Consider the following 13,164-nt stretch of genomic DNA (forward strand, 5'->3'; position numbering starts at 1 on the left):
ATTATAAAATGTCACAGACAAGCCTAAAGTCCATATTGTCTACTCAAGATCAACTTGTATAGTGAGATCAAAAGGAAAAAAAATCACAAATTTATATACAATTGATTTTTTTGTTAAGAAATAATGGAATTTTAAATGATCTAATATAAGTGAAACTATGTTATCTTCAATAGCTTCAACAAGACCCAATGAGTGAATTCTAGTCAACCCCTAAACTGCACATAGATATCTGCATGTGGTAATGGACATCCCAAAGGTGCCACAGTTCCTTCATTAAGATTTGCCTGTAAGCAGCAGTTGTATCTCCAAATAAGGAATTCTGACTCGATATAGGGAATGCCGAGTTGAAACACCTTATTTGGTATTACAGGTAAGCTGCCTCAGGAAGCCGTTGTCAATCCTGGAGCAAATACCATATTTTTGATCCCAATATATTGTAAATAATAGACCAGATTACATTCGAATTTATTGAAAACGCATTAAATGAATTATGATTTAAGATTATAAAACAAATTATAATAAAAATAGTAATAATCCACACATTTTTTGATATATGTTCATAATGTTGAAACATCCCAAACTGCTGGCAGGTGTAATGACTGTATTTGCAGACAGGAAGCAGCCAATTTGCACACAGCAATTTCCCACGAATGAACCATTTATTTGGCCAGGCGAACGAGAGGAACTCTCTCTTCTTTTTGAATAGTGCCATGGGCTCTGCAACATCCACCTGAACAGACAAATGGGAAATTACCGACTGCAACAGGTTACTAAAAAGGTGGTTGAAGCTAGAATGCTGGATTCATTTAAAAAAGAGTTTGCTATGGTGTTGGGAAGATAATAGGGTGGGTATTCTGAAAACATGGGATCAAGTGGGCAGAAGGGCCTTCTTCATCCGAACCTCTCGTGTGATCAGTTTGTATGTACTCCTAATGAGCTGCCTCAGGAAGCCGACTACTGTTTTTAATGTCAATTTGTGTGTCTTTTTGAACAGCACATGGCTGGCTGATCAGAGGAGCAGCGGCATGGGCACTGAGACCCAGAGCAGCTCTTCGAGGCCAAGTCTCGATTGATTGCAGAACAGTGGCACTAATTAAGTTAAAGGAACAAACTTGTACTGCTTCTGAACCGATTCATTGTGCTGATTAACAAAGGGAATATCCTATGAAAGGTCCACAATATTTAGCCCGAAATTTCTATGTTTCAATACAATGTGAGATATAGTGCAAAGCTGGCACCTGCAACTGGTTTTGCAAAATGTCAAAGCCTAATGTGCACAATGCCCTTTCAATCTATGGCATTCCATACAGCAATGAATCATTGTAATGTGCCAGCAATAATGGAACTTTGCAGAGCCAAGTCTAAGGAATTTCAATCACCTGTTCTGTCTTATCACACTTGAATCAGTTGAAAACAATCACGTTACCTTCAAATAGAATCAGCAATTCTTCAGATACTACTGATCTTGCTTTGAGTTCAGCAAGTTATTGCTTTGAGTTCAGCAAGTTATTGCTTAGTTTTTTGTGATCTGATGAGTGTGCTTGAGACAAAGCGAGTCATCCTATTGCTTTCAGTACTCAGGTTCCATTTTGACTGTGATTAAAGTCGGCAGAAAGTTCTTTTTCTAAGTTCACAAGAGAGGTTCAGATGAAGAAAGTCCTTCTGCCCAATTAATCCCATCTTTTCAGAACGCCCACCCTGCTTCCCATCACAGCAACAAACTCTAATTTAAATGAGTCCAGCTTTCTAACGTCAACCTGTTGGAGCCATTGATTTCCCATTTGTCTGTTCAGGTGGACGTTACAGAACCCATGGCACTATTCAAGAAGAAGATAGAGTTCCTCTCATTCTCCTGGGCAACAATCCCCCCCAAAAAATGGATTATTAATTTCGTGGTCATTTGTGGGAAATTGCCGTGTGCAAAATGTCTGCTGCCTGTCTGCAAATATGGTCATTACACCTGCCAGCAATGCCCTGTGAAGCTGTTTGGGATGTTCCAACATTATGAGCATATGTGTGGATTATTGCTATTTCTATTATAATTTGTTTTATAATCTTACACCATAATTTATTTAATGTCGATAAATTGGAATGTAATTTGGTCTATTATCTACAATACATTGGGATCAAAAATATGATATTCGCACTAGGATTGACAACGGCTTCTTAACTATTGAATTGTGTCAGTAATCAGCTGTACGTCATGCCATCCCGGAGGTCTGAATCAATGTGATGATAATCAATAACTTTTCTTTACACAGAGTTTTGTGGGATTGTTGAATTCAATTCTTCAAAGGATTGTTAAATGCAACAATCAGGAATTGGTGGGAATTTTTAAGAGGGAAGTAGGCTTCTTTAACGTGGCTAGGAACGGTATCAGAGGACATGGAGAAAAGGCAGACAAATAGTACTGAGCAACAGATCAGCCATGACCTAAGAAAATGGCAGAGCAGGTTCAATGGGCTGAATAGCCTATTCTTTGCAACTAGATTATGTTTTCTTTAAATGCTTGCATTCAGTGCTATCAGTGGCAGCTCTGCGGTTTTAGGTTAGTGGTTAGAGCACTCCCCTCGCAATCGAGAGGACCTAGGTTCAAATTTCAGACAGGGTAAAACATTGGGCAAGTTTCCTTACTCAATACACATCTGTTTACAAAGTAGTAAGTAGGAACCCGGTTGTTAGTTGATTGATGGATCACTTTTCTAGGAGTAATAATCCCTTAAAAAAAAATTATTTGGTCACTCAATCCACAACTGTGCACAATTGGCTGGTGAGCTTCGTCCACAAAATATACAGCTAATTCGCTTCACAGTATATTCTGTGAAATGCTTTGAGACATCTCCAAGATGTGATAAGGTACTATATCTAATGCACGAGTTATTATATATTATTAATATTATAGCTGGTTAGACTCCAGCAATACACAACTTTGGCGTCGCCAAGCCTCGGCGCTTGCCAGCCTACGTCTAATACTTTCTGCAATTAGGTAACCAGGGAGAGAGTGAACATTCCATTCAAATAAATAGCTCTGGAATTTCTATGTGTAGGTGGGATCCGTGGAATCCTCAGTTTGGTTTGGATATTCTTAAGCATAGTCTCAGACATGCGTCCAACCAACAATTTAAAAAAATATCTACGGGAGAAAATACACGTTTTCTATGATTAAGTCATGGCAATAAAGTCCATAGCCCTGTATGGTCCCAACTTTGCTGAGATGCCGTCTGACGTGGAGAGTGCTATATAAATCCAAGTTGTTGTTGTTGCTGCTTTCTGTTCTATGTTGAGCTAGTTGATGACTCAGGCAGCAGATAACTGTCAAATTTGGCCTAACTAACCCTGGAATCGTAAAGGAGGAAAATCTGCCAGATTTCTCATTCTGTTTCCAATCCAGATATCCCTGCTGCAAAAATATGTGTGTTGTGAGTGTGTATGTGTGGGAAGATTTGGGTGAGAACAGCTTATAGCTTATATAATTTATATATGTATATCATATATTTTATATATTTTATAGCCAGTGCTAGTCCTTATGGTTTCATATAATGAAAGGATTTCCGTTATTAATGAACAGTCAAGTGACTAACAGTCTTTGCTCTCACAATCAGTTTGACAAGGTACTGCAAGGTGTGGGAACTTTACCCCAGAATGAGTTTGTGTCTTCAAGGGAGGAGTAAAGAATGAAAGTTGAATGGAAACATTGCAGAATAAACAAAATTAAGCTTTGCAGCAAGTCTTTCCCAAAAATCTCTTCTTCTTCGTCTTCCTCTCTGAAACTAGGATACAAATCCATAGATGCTAGACACCTGGGACATTGACAGATTCTCTGATCATGGAGAGAATCACAACTGATGATACAATAGATGCCCCCCTATCGTGACCAACACCTCTTCCACTCCACAGCTGTACCAAACTGAGATCAAGTAACTCATCATAGACTTACAATCTGGTTTCACTTAGGGTTTTCACCCATTCATCCATCAAGGGAGCTGCAATACTGATTTGAAGTCCTAGGCCTGTTTACGTTTGGCATTCAAGGTGAGGGTGGAACATTCCTATGGAGAGCCGTGGAGGAGGTGACGTGTGGTAGAAAACAGGAGCTTAGAATCACCTGAGGCAAAAAGTTTTGGGTTCAAGCCTCACATTGTGACTTGGAATCACACAGTTGTTATGGTGATATTCCAATGCAGCATTGGAGGTGTGTTGCATTGTCAGAGGTGCCATCCTTTGGAAGAGACGTTAAACCGAGGCCCTGTCTGCCTGTTCAGGTGGCACTATTTGAAAAGAGAAGGAAGATGTCCCAGCCTCCAAATCCCCCAAATAAAATTGGTCACGCACCGCATGGATGTTTGTGAGCAATTGCTGTGTGCAAACTGGCTGCCATGTTGTCCACAAGACACACTGTCAATCTATTTTACAGTATATCCTGTGAAGCTCTTTGAAACATGTCAAGGACGTGATAAGGCGCTATATCGAATGCAATTATTATTATTATTATTAACTAATCCAAACTGGTGTTTATGAGCCCTCCTAATCCCTTTTTTCATACTCTTCTATTCTCTTCTCCCTCATGTATCGCTTTACTTGTTCACATTCTGGTCCAACATTTCAGTCTTATTCTAATAAAAGTGGAAAAATAGCAATCAAAACAGAACTGGGAAAACCTCATTCTGATTCTACAGACTTTTATGCAGTTGGTCATTCTTACATTACTTTAATACATGTGATTGCTTTTCATTTTCTAGGTAATTGTTTTTAATTTGCTAATTTCAAGATTATTTGTCTATTTCCTTATTGCTGTTAATTAATCCAATCTGGTAGTACGTGTAAATTGATAAATCTACACATCACTTTCAATTTGAGTTCTGTTTTGAACTCAATTTTCCCACTTTTACTGAGAAGCCATTGCAATCATTGTTCATTTATGTTCAGCCTAATTTTCGATTGTGCATTCCTTCATCCATTAACTTTGATTTATTTTGTGTGCAGCTGTTTGACTTTTTGGCAGATGCCCATCTTAAATTTTGAGAAGAGATGATTTTGCATTTTCACAATAATTAATGGACTTAGTTTAATTTCACAGCACTTCTTTGCCTATATATATGTGAAGCTATTGATTACATTCATGAAAAGCAGATTACATTTTTTCTTGTGGTGTCAGCCAGGCTTATTTTGTAGAACTCTCACCTCTGAATCAGAAGGTTGTGGCTTCAAACCCCATAGCAGGACTTTTGTGGAGTCCTATAGCTCAGTAGTTAGAGCACTCGCTTTGCAAGTGAGAGACCTGAGTTCAATTCCAGGCAAGGCGAAACCTTGGGCAAGTTTCCTTACTCCACACGGCTAATAATAATAATCCCTCCAAAACCCAAAACAATAATAAATTGGTCATTTTCAATCTACGTCTATTTGTGGGACATTGCTGTGTGCAATTGGCTGCCGCGTTCGCCCACAAATATACAGTCAATTCACTTTACAGTGTGTTCTGTGAAGCGCTTTGGGACATCCTCCCGACGTGAAAAGCACTATATCAAATGCAAGGATTATTATTATTATTATTTTGAACTCAAAGTCTGAGATAAAAATACAGACATCCAATACAGTGCTCAACAATGTGTAGCATTGTTGGAGATGCTGTCCCTTGAATGAGACATTAAACTGGGTCTGTTCCGTCTGTCTGTCCTGGTGGACTTTAAAGATCTCATGTCGTATTTAAAAAGAGAATAGAGTTTCTCCTGTGCCTTAGCCAACAATCGCCAGATTTTAAAAAAAAGTTAATTTACTTCATGGCTCTGTGTGGCACATTGCTGTATGCAAATTGGTTGCCATGTTCACTTACAAAATACACAGTAACTACATGCTTCAATAAATTCTGTGAAATGCTTATCCTCCCATTGAAACTATTATGAGAATATGACTAAGATTTTGCATTGAAGATTGCTAAGTCTTTAGCATTACAATTTAGGTTATTTATTTATATGATTGTTGTTGTTATATGACTCTGATCATATTTATTGTAATTTGGTAGATTTTAGTTTCAGTGAGAATCTTTTTGCTTCATGTTGTATCCTTTATTTAAGTCTAACTAGTGATATTTCTTTACAGATACAGCTCTTGTCATCACTGGAATCCTTGCCGTAGTGCATGGCACTTGAGATTAAAATCATCCTCAATATTCTTCCACATCATCAGCTGCTGGGGTTAATCTCCAGTCGTAGCAGAACTCCAGCCAGGTTGTGGAGTTCTGTGTCTCTGCTAGGATTGCATTTAATCAGTTTCTTTCCACATGTGCACTGCTGCTTTTTTGTTGCCTCATGTTTGTCAGCATCGGATACTCTATTTGCAGTGAAGGGGTGTAAAGCCCTTTCATTAATCTGCATCATTTACTCATTTAAACAGATGATACTTTTCACTCCTCATTAAACCATTCAAACTGTTCTTTCTCATACCTTTTGTTTTCAGAACTTACAATGATAAAGAGATCAAATCTTACAATAAATAATAATATAATAATCCTTGAATTTGATATAACAACCTATCATGTTGACACCTCTCAAACTCCTCAATTTTTTTTTGTAGAGTATAGTCACTGTGTATTTGTAGGCAAACACAGTAGCCAATTTCTCCACAACAATATACCACAAACAGCCATGACCCACAAACAGCTATGACGTGAATGGCCAATTTTATCTGGGGGATTGTTGGCCAGGACACTGAGAAAAACACAAGATATTTAATGTCCACCTGAACAGGCAGACAGGCCCTCGGTTTAAAGTCTCATCCGAAGGATAGCACCTCTGATAATACAGCACTTCCTCAGGACTGCATTGAAGTGTTATCAAAGTCTGCGAGCTCAAATTCCCGAAATGTAGTTTAAACTCACAACCTGCTGACTTAGAGGCAAGAGTATCACCAATTTTATTGTTAGACTATGGGATTCCAAATCTGCATCTTGAGGTTTGATTCGAGTTACATTTACAGTAAATAAATTGATACTTTAGTGTAGTCTATCTTGTATAAATGGCTTGATCTTATCCAGAATTTAAGTGATGCATTTATGAACCCTGGCACTTGAGAAGATTTCATTCTTCCCCAGCCTGTAACCTGTGAACTGCTCTAATTGAAAATAATAAGATTATGCTTTACACTAAGTACTGTATTTTAAATGCACTTTCATTTTAATGGTGAATGACGAGGAGACAATCAAGTATTTGACATTTCCTTGGTTATACTTTCTCAAAGTGTAACAGTAAAAGCACTTTACAATTCAGAGGTCATTGTTTTCAGTGGCATGACTATGAACCACTTGAATCTCAAAGATCATCTTCAGAAGCGAACCACCTATTCTCTGCCACCAGGCCCCTCTCTCCAATATCTGCACAGCTCATCATTTGAACACTTTCATATGTTTTCCGTTTAGTGGGGAGAGCTCTGCTGGTTGACATGATCCGAACCTTTGCAGGTAAATATCTGTCAATTTTTGCTCCATTTCTGACACTTCAACTTGCATATATGGGATTGTCGTAATATTTTCCAAAGAGCGAAAAGAAGGTGAAAACCACACTGTTGACTGCTGCACTGCTTCTGTCTGGAATTCCCGCGGAAGTCATCAATCGTTCCATGGATACGTACGGCAAAATGGGAGACGTGTTTGCTGACCTCTGCGTCTATTTCTTTACCTTTATTATCTGTCATGAAATCCTTGTCCTTTTTGCTATTGATTTGCCCTGATGTCGTTAAGAGGTCAGGCAGGGCGAACAAGGAAAGGCTTTGTTTCAACTCCATTTGCAGTTGCCACCAACGTCTACCATTGTAAGCCATCACTGCGCTTTCAAGCAGACACTGGATCTATCTGTCTGGTTCAGGCTACTAATCCTCATTCTGAATCCCATTTGCACTATCCAGAGAGAGAGAGCCATTTAAAATAAGAAACTAATATTTATATTAAAAATAGTCATGTTACAAGCTTAGAAACTAAGTATTCGGGCAAGCCAAACAGAATTGGACTCTACACCTTGTTTCTTACTTACTGAGGGATAGTTACTTCCTAACGAGCATTTTTAAATTCAAACAGCGGAATTTGTGAAGGAACAGATTAAAAGCTATAGTCCATGCCCTTGGAGAACTATGTATTCTAACTAAACTAAAAAAATGTAAAAATTGATCACTTCAATCCACAACTGTTTGTGGACACTGATGTGTGCAATTGGCTGCCCCATTTCACCCACAGATATACAGTCAATTCACCCTATATTCTGTGAAGCACTTTGAGACGTCTAGTGAAAACCGCTGTATCAAATACAATGATTATTATTATTATTATTATTATTATATACCAGCATCTCAAAACCTTCCATTTTCACTATACTTCATTACAATTGCATTAGAACTGAGAAGCTGCATATAAAAGACTGACAGTTCCAGCTGCTAGCAGAAAATTGTACAGAGAAAAGGGAATGGGAAAGATTAGGATAATAATAATAATCCTTGCATTTGATGCAGCGCCTTATCACGTCTTCGAGACGTCTCAAAGCGCTTTCCAGAATATACTGTAAAGTGAATTAACTGTATATATTGTGGGTGAAACATGGCAGCCAATTATGCACAGAGGTATCCCACAAGCAGTCGTGGATTGAGTGATCAAATTATTATTTAAAAAATTTTTTTTGAAGGAATTATTACCTCTGGAAAAGCGATCCGCCAATCGACTAACAACCGGGTAACTACTTACTGCTAGGTACACAGAGGCTTGTGGAGTAAGGAAACTTGCCCTTAACTGCTGATTCCCTACCAACCTGCCCACTCCCTCCGTTCATTGGTCTCCGGTCTACTCCATGTCTCCTGCCCGACCCGACCTACCATCGGTGGCTGGGCTTTCAGACTCTCTGCCCCCACACTCGGGAACTCCATCCCATGGTCCCTTCGCCTCGCTTCCTCCCTCATCTCTTTCAAGGCCGGTCTCAAGACCCTTCTCTTCGACTGTGCCTTTGGTCTCCCTCCCAGCTCTCTGCCTTCGCTCACCCCTACACCACCCCTCCCGCATGCTCAGGCCCCGACACCTGACCGTTCAGCGCTTTGGGACGTCCTCCCGACATGAAAGGCGCTCGATAAATGTAATTTTGTTGTTGTTGCCCAACATCTCGCCTTGTCGGGAATCAAACCCAGGTCTCTCGCTTGTCAGGCGAGTGCTCTAACCACTGAGCTACAGGACTCCAGGATGTACAATTATAGCAAAATTGTAGTGAATTGACTAAATATTTTGTGGGCGATACACGGCAGCCAATTATGCACAACAGTGTCCCACAAATAGCTGTGGATTGAGCACTAAATTTTTTTTATTATTATTATTTTTGAAGAGTTTATTAGCCCCTGGAAAAGTGATCCGCCAATCTACTAACAACCATGTTCCAACTTACTGCGAGGTAAACAGAGACATGTGGAGTAAGGAAACTTGCCTAATGTTTCGCCCTGCCAGGGAATCAAACCCAGTTCCTTTCACTTGCAAGGCGGGTGCTCTAACCAATATGCCATACGACTCCACGATATAAGTTTTGATAACTTAAGAGAAAAAAAACAAACAGGAAGATTTAGATGAACGGAACAGTGGCGGATCACAACGCCAAGCCATTGAGAGTGGGAGGTGACGTAAGCATGGTTAAAGAGGAAGATCTTCAGGCGCAACCTGAACATAGGGAAGGAGAGGGCAAGGTGGAGGAATTGAGGGAGAATGTTCCAGAGTTTCGGGGCAAAGTGGCTGAAATTTCAATATGCCAGGAATAAAATCATTGTGTACTCTCTAAGTAAATAACAACAACAACAATAAATTACATTTGTATAGTGCCTTTCATGTTTGGAGGACATCCCTGAAAGTAAACAAAAATTTCCATTCTGATAATTCGGTGTGAGAAACCATTCTATACAAATTTGAAGCGAGGAAAAGGTGCCAAAACTGTCTGTAGAGACACGTTTTAAACACTCGTTTCAAAGACAATTTCTGTACTGTTTCTCTATTATCCTGGCAATTAATTCAGGAACAGAATGGGACTCCCTGCGAGGCGATAGACGGTATATAAATATAAATTTGTATGTTTAGACTATTCTTCTTGTGGGGGTGGGGGTGCGGAAGTGTGGTCTCCTTGGAGTTGAACTGCTTATAAAGTGACATGTTTGGCAATGGAACGTTGGACTCGAGCCAGCCCTCTGTGGTGGTTTCCAGTCCAGTTCTTGAGCCAGGTGGGTCTGCAGTATTCCAGGGCACTGAGGGTGATAGCAACAGCCAGACTGGCTCATTGGCAGGACCTGGAAGGGCAGACCAGTCACTGAGGGAAGGGATTCTTACCACTCAGCTCCTGTTAATCCTGCAAACCAAAGCAGTAATGGATAAATGGTCCTAGCTGATCAAGCAGTAGGAAAGCTTGATCAACCCGGTTGACCAAAAAAAAATCTATTGAAGTGATACAATTTTACTCAACGCTTCTCAGCTTGAAGTGAATGAGATGGGGTGGGTGGAGTGGAATTCTCACCCCTCTTTGATATCCAATGATCCCTCTGCAGTAAAATGTGCAGGTATAGCTATAGGGTAAGAACACTTTCAGCCCATGTGATCTCATCCATCTTGAATACCCACTTTTCCAGACTCTTTGTCTCACTGGAAGCTAAATGATCCTTTGACAACAATCAAGAGGAGTTTCTCCTGCTGTCTTGATCAACAATTGACTGGATAAATTGATCCTTCACCCCAAAGCTGTTGTGGGAATGACTAATAAAATAACCACTACATCTGACAGAAATTACATCTCTTTGAGACATTTTAAATCCTCAAACTAGCTCAACTAAATGCAATAATACACATTTTAATAATGCTCCTTTTCTTCAAGAAGATTGCAAATATATTGCATCCCACAATCTCTCCGCCTCGTCCCCTTCTTTGCCTCCTTCAAGACCCATCCCAAGACCCTCCTCTTCCACTATGCCTTTGGTCACCCTCTTTTCCCCCCGCCCACCATGCTCCCCGATCCTGACCCTCAGCTCGGGACCGAAACATTGAATTGTCCAGCCCCTTGGGACGTCCTCCCAAAGTGAATGACTCTATACAAATGTAATTTTGATGTTGTACTGAAAATAACTGATGTTTGATATTTTCGTTGATTCAAATTATGTTCACTTGACTGCAACTTGCACCTTTGATTTCTTATCTCTGTGTACCGTTATATGTGAAAATACAGAGCTCTTTCATTTCAGAAACCTTTTTCTCACAAATTTGCTGTTAAGTATTATCTGCCTTTGCAAAGACTTCAAGGTCTCTCACAAAGCACGTGACTGGAATGACCTTGCTGTGTCTCCAAAACTGCTAAAGAAGCGTGAGAAGCCCAAAGTAAACCCTGTTTAATGAAAACAAAAATGAAGCTTTTCACACTTCAGGATCATTTCTCTTTATTGACTTGCGTCAAACTTCCTACCTGCAATAGATCTGCTAATCCTATCTGACGTATGTTAGAGAGAAAGGCATTATTAACTACTCCAGTGTAAACACAGCCATTTGCTCTTGTAATGGCACCCACTCCATCTTCCTTTATTTACGCTGGCTCTCCTGTCTTTAATGAGAAAGACATTTTAGCCCCAGACTAAAAAGTAAGACAACTTATTTCAAACAACTTAATGAAACAATTAAATCTAAGATTAAATAAAAATTTGAGAGCAACAACATGCGGAGGAAGAGGAGGGAGGAGGAAGCAATCAAAATGACAAAACAAATTATAGGCACGATTATTGTTTTGACAGAAACAACAAACCGTAAAATTGACCGTGCAAATTGAACTGAAGAGAAACAGAGCCAGGATTTCACGAGATCACAAGAGAGGTTTAGACGAAGAAGGCCCGTCAACTCATTTGATTTTATTGCTTCAGAACACTCACCCTCTGCCGTCCCAATACAGCATCAAGCTCTCTCTTAAAGAAGTCCAGCACTCTGGCCTCAACAGCAATTGCCTTGTTTGGAAATCACTGACTCCAATCCGTCAGGAATTGGTATTATCGACTCCGAGCTGCAAAAAGGGAATCCTGACAGTAACCAGAACTGTGTCACATGAACCCCACAGAAACTCTACCATCGACCTCCAGAACATGAGGTCATTCACCTCGGCTCTGCATGTCATGGCTGCTTGTGCGACATTGACGTGTGCAAATTGGCTGCTGAGTTCACCTCCAAATACAGGTATGGAATCAATATACTTCAAAGTCAAATGCTGGGAAGCGCTTTGGGTCATCTCAATGGCATGATAAGGCACTATATCAAATGTAAGGATTATTATGAGAGAGGAACTTGACATGACTCATTTTCATACTTAATTACATGTAGTTCATAGTTCCACGTCTGCTGAGATAATTCACCCTGCTATTATTTTCAATGATGAATGTTAATGTGTATATTTTCAAAGCAGCCTCCTTAAGATCACCATCAAGAGTAGGACATGAGTTCATCAATAAATATTGTTGGGAAATTTCATAAATCACATTGGCAAATATTTTGAAAACATTGATAGCAACACATATTTCAGAATCTTGCACAGAGGTAATAAAACGTTAATGGAAATAGGAAATATATAAATGGAAGCTAAAATGGAAAGATATACTTGATGTTAAATATTTCAATACAATTTACAATTACAATGTACATGTATATAATGCCTTTCACATTGGGAGGGTTGCTCAAAGCACTTAATAATGCTGGATGGGCATCCGAGCTGGAGGTGGGAGCTGAGGGGGTTGGAAGGGGACAGATGACTGAAAGCGTGGTCAAAGAAGCATGTTTTATGTGAGGGGGGGAGAGGGACTGGGTCAGAGGGAAGGAGCTCCAGTGATTCCTCTCTCATGTGACTGAGGTGCCAGCACTACTCTCATTCTGTAGCCAGAGATTATTACTGAGCACAAAGAAAACTACTCCAACAACCGAACCACAAACAAACCAGTACTCTCATAATGTATCCCAGCAATGCCACAGAAAATGGCCCTCACACTTAAACTAATTAAGTGCTCATATTTATTAACTCTCTCACTGTACAGAGAAATGCTGGTAAACATAAAACACGTCACTGCAAATGTATTGTTGCAGTTTGAAATACAAATACACTGAACTACAATGCCTTATAAATGATTATAGAAAATATTCCACGC

General features: G+C 39.7%; 1 protein-coding gene and 1 non-coding gene across 2 annotated transcripts in view; one reads left to right on the forward strand and one right to left on the reverse strand.

The window, feature by feature from the left end:
- LOC103183472 (TAF5-like RNA polymerase II p300/CBP-associated factor-associated factor 65 kDa subunit 5L) overlaps positions 1-13,164 on the forward strand; it is an 81,241-nt gene that overhangs the window by 56,336 nt on the left and 11,741 nt on the right. The gene's annotated exons all lie outside the window — the stretch shown is intronic.
- Positions 9,132-9,203, reverse strand: trnav-gac. The gene has a single exon. It is a non-coding gene; the product is annotated as a tRNA-Val (tRNA).

The sequence above is a fragment of the Callorhinchus milii genome, unplaced genomic scaffold (genome assembly GCF_018977255.1).
Source record: "Callorhinchus milii isolate IMCB2004 unplaced genomic scaffold, IMCB_Cmil_1.0 Scaffold2, whole genome shotgun sequence".
Taxonomy (NCBI): domain Eukaryota; kingdom Metazoa; phylum Chordata; class Chondrichthyes; order Chimaeriformes; family Callorhinchidae; genus Callorhinchus; species Callorhinchus milii.